Genomic DNA, 8233 nt, shown 5'->3' on the forward strand with positions numbered 1-8233 from the left:
AAGAAAGATGCTGGTCTAGGGCAGCTGGTGGCTGTGCCACCCAGAGATGCAAAGGCAGATGGGGCAGGAAGAGGCCCCAAGGACTGCACTGAGGAGCTGGGTTGGTCTGGATGCAAAGGATCAGGAAGAGGAAAGGTCATCCCTTGGGTCCCAGAAAGAGGCTGATGGGTGGTGCAAGCCCAGGGAAGCAGAGGGAGGTGAGGATGGGGCCAGGCCCAGAAGCAATGCTCCTGGGGCCCAGAGAAAGCACTATGTTGGTTTGGATGAAAAGGATCAGGAAGCTATATTGGTTCTCCAGGTGTCTGGGGCCCCAAGATAAGGAATGGGGCAGGACCCAAACTAGGAGGAGAGAACAGAGGGGGAGATGGGAGGGTGAATGAGACTGGGGGAGTCAAGGCATGGAGGGTGCAATGGACTTACCCAGGAAACAGGCTGGTGGGTTGTGCAGGCCCAGGGCAACAGAGGGAGATGAGGGTGGGACCAGGCCCGGAGGGCTCTTGGGGACCATGTGAAGGAACTGGGTTGGTCTGAGAAGGCACTATGTTGGTCTGGATGAAAAGGATCAGGAAGCAGTATTGGTTCTCTAGGTGTCTGGGGTCCCAAGACAAGGAATGGGACAGGACCCAAATTAGGAGAGACAGACAGGGGAGATGGGAGGGTGAATGATGCTGGGGGAGTCAAGGTGTGGAGGACTCGATGGACTTACCCTGGAGAGAGGCCTGCAGATAGGAGAGAGTGAAAAATCCTACTTTTAAGAACTCTTTTAAAACAGTAGTTTACTGGTATTCATGATAGCATATATTTGACAATAAAATACCCTAGGCAAGCATGTACTCTGTATATCTGAAATTTATTTATTCATAAGTGGCTTATTGCTCCTATACAGTATATTTTACTGCTTACACATAGATGAAACGTGAACTCTGAAAGATGAGAAGCATATATAGAAGTGTAATTGTCATGTTTCTTTCTCAAAACTAGTAATGTATTATCTTTCGTTTCTAATATGTGTGTTTGCCTACTTTTAAGACTACTTCTGACAAATATAAAAAAGATGAAATAAGGGGAAAACAGGTAAAGTACCTTATTGTGTTGACATATAGCAACATAAGATTCAAGGTTTTTACATACATTTTATAAATCAGGAAACCAAGGCTTAGATAGGTTGGAGGCAACTATAATTGCATACAAGGTAGGTGGGAGAATCTAAGTTTTCATAAGTGCAGGGCCCCTCAATCTGAATAAAATTGACCTTTCTTTACATCGCTGTTTTGCATTCTTTGAAAAATGATACATTATTTTTAAAACATATGGACAGCACATTCAAGCACCCTCCCACCAGTAACTCAAAAATCCTCATAGTATTATTAAAACTTTGATGCATTACTTACTTTCTGTTGCTGTTGTAAGTTGCCATGACCAGGACAATTATAGAAAGAAGAGTTCATTTGTCTTCTGGTTCCTGAGGGATGAGAGTCCTTCATGACCAAGAGACATGACAAAATGTGAGCAGAAAGCTGAGCCCTCCCCCCTTCAAGTAGGCTTAGGAAACAGTCTAACTGGACGTGGGCAAGGCTACATACTCTCTAAGCCTGCCCCTGGTGATGTGCTTTCTCCAGCAAGGCCACACCTCTTCCTAAACTTCTACAAACACCACCAACAACTGAGGCCAAGTATTCAAGTACTTGGATCCTATAGAAAATTTTTCACATGAAATCCACCACATTTAGTTTTCAAACAAATTTCATAGGGCGTATGATTTAGGGCATATGATTTAATTGATAATCTAATGATAATAAATAGTCATATTGGGCTATAGAGAGGATGGCATTACTTTCCATGTTTCTAGATCATTTGCCCTTCATTCGTTCTATCCTTTTGGGAAAGGGAACAAGTGAGGTGAGTGGGAATTGACTTTTCATTTGTAATCAGTGAGGGGGGTTTGGGAGAAAGCCGAATTCAAAGAATATCATGAAAATGGGGGCAAATCCCTGCTGTTGTCCTCCAAGTAATCTTACTGAACAGATAGTGAAAGACTGGACCAGATTCAGTCGCTGACCTGGAGATGCAGCTCTCTATTTTCCATTATCAACTCCACTAGAAAGCTAGTCCCCCTGGAGTCATACTTAGCAAAGCTGCTATCTGCATCCACCCTGCCTGGTTCATAAACACGGGTACAGACATGGAGGTGCACAGACCCAGCATGCTCTTCCCAAAGGGCAAACTATTTTTGTACTGCATCAAGCAGAGTGCAGGGGCCAGAAATGGTTGTAGTAAATAAAATAACAATATTAAATCCTGTTTTCAATCCTTTGAGCGATTGGTAAAAAGAGATAAGAAGAGGAGATAAAAAATCTGAACTCCAGCTCTTTAGCCCACTGGCTATGGTAAAGTGAATACGTTTTAGAGAGGTGTGCATTGGTGTAGGACAAAGGGCATGAATTTGACAGTGCAGAGACCTGTGTCTATGCATCCTTGTCTGGGATTTCTTGTGACTGGCTGTTTTTGCACACTACCTCAACTTTACAGACCTCAGTTAGAGGACATTTCCAATGGAAATGAAACTATCAAATTACCATTTATTTGTTCTTAACACTAAAGTAAGAGTAAATACAAGCTTGCACAGTAAGCATTTATCTTTTTCTCCTCATTTTTCAGGGTTCTGACTAATTCAGTCTCCACATTCCACTGCCTTCACTTAAACTGATCCTTTGCCAAGATCATTGAAGCAGCCAGCAGACATCGTAGTAAGACAAAATGGGTGAAATGAATTATAATAGTATTTTATTAACTTTCATTTATTAAAAATGTCATCATTTCAACATGCAGCTCGCATGAAGTTATGGCAGTTACGTCCCATCTCTTTTCCATAGTTTATCTTCGATTTCTAATGTAGATTTCACATTTTGCCACATCTAAGCTCAGACGAGCCATGTTTCAGTTGTGCTGGACCCAGTTGTGGCTAGCTACAGCCTCTTCCATAGAGTCTAAAAGGGTCATCTTTCTTTCTTTATGTGTACTGAACGTTCTCCTGTTACCCTTGGGTATCAGTGGCCATGAAAAGACTGAAGGAACACCCCCATAATACCAGTAGAGCTTCAGAGTTTAATCAGTTCAACTGTTTTCCTGAGAGTTGAGATTCAATCATGAAACTGAGAATGAGGCTGAATACAACACAGAGTACAACCTTCAAAGAACCTTTTAGCCCTGGTTCAGTGCCTCTTAGGTGTTTTTAAAGACATGCCCTGTTGTTTATATAAGCATCCAAACAAACACCCCAGGAAGAATGTGAACCAGAACAAATTGGAACCCCTGTGTCCTTCACGTTCTATCCAGCCATGTTCACAAGTTAGAATCCTGTTGGAGTCCAAAGGATTGTGTTTGCGCAGCACTAATGTAGTTGTACCCAAAAGTAAAAGACCCCTGCTCAGTCTGCCCTAACCTGAACTTGGTGGGCTGGCTCACTAAGGCATGGAGGATTATGCAGTTTAAATTGGATGAGAATGGTGATGACTGTTAAAAAAAATAGCATCGACAACAATCAAAATCAAAACCAAAAATAAAGTCTGTTCTCTCCAGTCACAGAATAACATTTTGTCCCAGGTCTTTGGACTAAAGTAAAGAGCTCCTAGAGCTAGACAAACTGAAGCAAATCTACTAATCCTGAGATTTTGTAGCTATTTATGGAGGAACAGGTAAGTGGCCTTGAATTTCTAAAAGCAGAAACCTTGGAAAAGGTCTGGCTTCCTGTTTCTGTAGATGCTTTTGGGTGGGGTGCAGACCCAGAATCACTTAGGAGTCTGGCAAAGGAGACTTGATGATCATATCTAAGGTGGATGGCACCTTCCCAGAGGAAGAATGTTTGTACAATGAATTCTGGGCACAGTTAAATAGGATCATCATTTACAGAAGATTTGTTTGCAGAGGAGAAATGCAGTAGGCATTTCACTGGGGACCCAAAGAATAGCAGATAGCAACACCGCTCTTCAGGAGCACATCCTACTGGGGATCTGAGCTTATGGTGAACTGTGTAACTATTCTGGATTGAAAATAACAAGAGCTGCAACTACTTGAAAATGGGTGAAAAACACCCCTCTTCCTCTTCCTAGCCCACAGCTTGCATTTTAAGAACAGTCAAAGGAGCAAGGAACCAGGTCTGATTCCAAATCATTGATCAAGGAACTTTGCAGCAAGTCTACAGATTATCAATGGGAAATGAAGAGTCCACAGCTCAGTGTGCCCCTTGACGCTCTTCAAAGAAGCTTTAAAAACAGACAAGACATATGTTGGATCACCCAGGGTGGCTTCTTTGGGACCTGAGGATTTAGCTGGAGTTGAAACATTAGAGCCTTTTCCCAGTTCTCAAAGGAATTTCAGCTTATAGTTTTAAAAATGATCAAAAAATAAAAAGTGACTCTTCTCATATCCTTGTCTTCATACCATAAAAGTGGTAATACTACACATGTTGGGGAATATGTCTGATTGTTTAACTAGTTGTCACAATCCAAGTTATGGCAAAAGCAGGAAATATATTCTGATCACTGTTTATACACTAAAATTTCCCAATATCATTGAATGTAGAAAAAAAGAGGAAAAAGAAAATTTGACTAGGTGTTGATGACTCTAGATGCACTGTTATTTTTCATTCATTAACTCAGCAGACATGACAGGATTGTATGCTGTGTGCCCGAGGTTCCCCTCCATTCTGAGTTTAGTACTGGAATCATCAAGAGGGTTTAGGGCACTGTCTTAATTTCCTTGGCAATCAAACAAAATATAATTTGTTTAGTTGTACACATTATTGAAATTTATGCTAGAAACTATGCCACACAGTAAGCCTTTTAGATCTTACTTACTTCTCTAAGTTAAATATTATTGGATCAATTTTGCATGCAAGGAAAGTGAGTCATAAAGGTCAGCAATCTTTATCAATGGAACTAGCAGCAGAGATGGAATTTGAACCTACTTTCATCTGGCTGCAAAGATGATGCTCTTACCTACTATGTGAATGTCTTTGTAACTACAAAGAATTGTTACCTTGTAACATTTTGGAGTGATGTAGTCAGTTATATGTGGTAACTTTAAATACCTCTATGGGAGATTGGCTACCTAGAGATTTACCAGATATATTCTAGAAAGTGAGCAATGGCTAACTGGGGTAGAAAGTTGATCACTCAGTCCTCCCCAGACTGGGTGTATCTAAGCAAGACTTCAGCCAGGTTTCTGTTGCCATAGAGCTCAAACCTGGGCAACAGAATTCATGCTACAGCTGAACCTGGTCCTGAGCCTACGGTTCCTGGGTGGACATGATATAACAGGCAGCCAGTTAGGTCGTGAATCCACGCCAGAGCTCAGTGACTCATCTCATGGTTGAAATGGACTTGCTTTTGAGATATCTCCAATTGATCTTTTCAAAACTGAGGGACAGAAGGGTTAAATAATAAGTTTAGAGTCTGGTTAGAACTTCCTAGGGAGACACGAATAAATAGATAGGTAGATGATAGTTGATAGATAGATAAATAATAGATAAGTAGGTGTAGATAGATGGGAGGTAGAGATAGATGATTGATAGATTAGGTAGATAGCTAATGGTAGATAGATAATATGGAATTAACTCATGTGATTATTGTGGTTGACAAGTCCTAAGTTCCAAGATCCTACAAAACCCTGCAAGTCCCAATCTGGAGGTGGGACTTTAGAGAGCTAGTGATACGGGGTCAGTCTGAGTTCAGAAGGTGAGAACGAGGAGAATGTTTTACTTTAAGACTAAAGGCAGAAAATAGGTAACTTTTCAGTTGGCAAAGAGGCAGGAAGATTTTTCATATTGAGACGAAACAGAGAGGAAGTTGAGCCCTTTTGTTCTGTGGAAGTCTCTAACTTGTTTAGTAATATCCATCTACATCAGAAAAGGCAATCTGCTTTGTTCAGTCAAGTGATATGAAGATTAACCTTATCAAAAGCTTCCTCACTGAAATAAGAAAATGATGTTGTATTAAATATATGAGAGCCCAGGTCAAGCAGTCATGTAATCACAACAGGGTTACACTGTTGAATGAGTAAAAGAAACAGAAGGAGGGCATGGGTCTCTGGATTCAAGCTTCTAATTCTTTCCATTTTGACCTCATAGGTCTTTCAACATATTGATTAGAAATAGTCATCAATGTGCATTAAATAAACCACTATATTAAAGTTACTAATATAAATAAAACAGAGGGGAAATAGCACATACAAGTTACTGCTAAGTGTTTTATTGACATTTTCAATATATATACCTGAATTATGTTCTACAGACCACTTGAGCCTGAGAAAAGAGGCAATTAAAAATAACATTTTAAAGTTCCACTTCCTAATCATATTCACTTTTTCATTTTTTTTCTGGTGCTTATGAGTTAGGGCATGTAAAGTTAAAAAATAAAATCAATTTTTACTGTCTATGGCAAGGTTTAATAAATCATTAAGATATTTAAGATTTACTACAACCATTGAACTGTAAAATGTATAAGATTCAGCAGTGTCTAAGAATTCTTCTGACTAAAATATCCTGGGACATACTATCATTGTTTTACTAAACAGTCATGCTGTCAAACTGTCCTCTCAAAGTTCAGGTTATACACATAGATTGTTGCTGCCTACTGCCTTCATCAGAAAGGCTTCTTACTACAGCAGGGGGTGGTTAATGCAGAATCCCATGACTGGCAAAAATGGTAAGAATAAGTGCTGATGAAGTGCTTGTCCCCAAATGCAGCAGCTATAAATATACCCTTGAAGACTCAGGGAACATGGAGGAAGAGAAGGCAAAAAGAATGTCAGAGCCAATGATAGGAGCATGTGCAGCAAATGATGACTTCTGATACGACATGGCCATTGAACTCATGAGCTCTGAAGCTGTGGTTATTCATAAGACTTGCACGAGATTGGGCTGATAAGCATTTTGTCATTGATGAGAAAGGGGTCCATGACATTCTACTACTCCCAGCTGAACAGTTAGTGCTCATTGGAGTTGGGGTGTTGCTTCCTTTGGTGGTATAACCATAGATAAATTACCCCTGCTCCAGTGGATAGCTTCCTACCTGTGCTGGGAGGAGCAATTCTAACCAAACTTGGTGAAGCATGGCACAAAAAGAAGACATGGAATCAGGAGGGGATTCTCTGAAGAAAAGGAGGTCCATAGGAAAGGGAGGGATTAAGAGAGGGAAGTGGGAGGTTAAAATGACTAAAATTCATTATATAGAGGCACAGAACTATCAAACAATTAAAATGAAAAAAAAATAAAGCAAATATTCTGGAATTCTGAAACAACCCTGAGAAACTATAGGGAAACATTTATCTCTGTGTTGGAGAGGACGCTGAGGCTGCCCAGACAAACATGACACTTTATCCACCACTTTTTTAGGTGAAAGTTTAAAGAGTGTATTTAAATTTTTAAACTGTTTACTTAGGTGTTTGCCTAGATGTGATTCACACAAAGATTTGATGAAGACTGAAGGAACTAGTGAGTTGGATTTGCTGCTTTTGCAGCCTTTATGTATTCATACTTCCAGGAACAGAATCCCAAATTTTCTCAGGGGGGCACGCTTCTCCTTAACCTCTCTTTTGGGATAGAGTTGTGCTGCTCACTGGACTTGGAGTATCCAAGGGCCGTGGTAGGGATTGGTTTCACAGATGAGCAAACAACTCGATCAGAGTCAACTAACTAGGCACAATCTTAAGACCTTGGGTAAGACATTATTATTGACATTTAAGCTATGTATTGACAAAGTCAGCCTAAGAGTTGGTCCAACAGAAACAGAGAAGCAAGATGGAGCTTGGTAATGTGAAATAGAAGCTGAGCTTCCTCAACCATTGCATTTTTAGACACATGAGCCAATAAATTTACTATTCCTCCTCCTCCTCTTCTTCTTCCTCCTCCTCCTCTTCCTCCCCCTTTTCCTTCTCTTCCTCCTCTCCTTTCTCCTTGTCCTCTCTTTCCTTGTTTTTGTATCTTCTCTTTTTTATCTTCCTTTATTCTTTTTTGCTTCAACTAATTTTATATGTTTCCTGTCATTTATAAGCAAGGTAGTGCTAATTGATACAGCACATTTGAATAACCATTTCTTCTCAAATATGAAATTCTTATAGCCACCTAAAGTGTGTAGCGATCTCACATGATGATTATATGCAGAAGTGGATGGTTTGGTTGTATCATGGTCTGAGCACTTAATAGTGTTATTATCAGCAACATATAATATAGGCA

This window comes from Nannospalax galili, unplaced genomic scaffold, assembly GCF_000622305.1.
Source record: "Nannospalax galili isolate Female #2095 unplaced genomic scaffold, S.galili_v1.0 scaffold34, whole genome shotgun sequence".
NCBI classification, from domain to species: Eukaryota; Metazoa; Chordata; class Mammalia; order Rodentia; family Spalacidae; genus Nannospalax; species Nannospalax galili.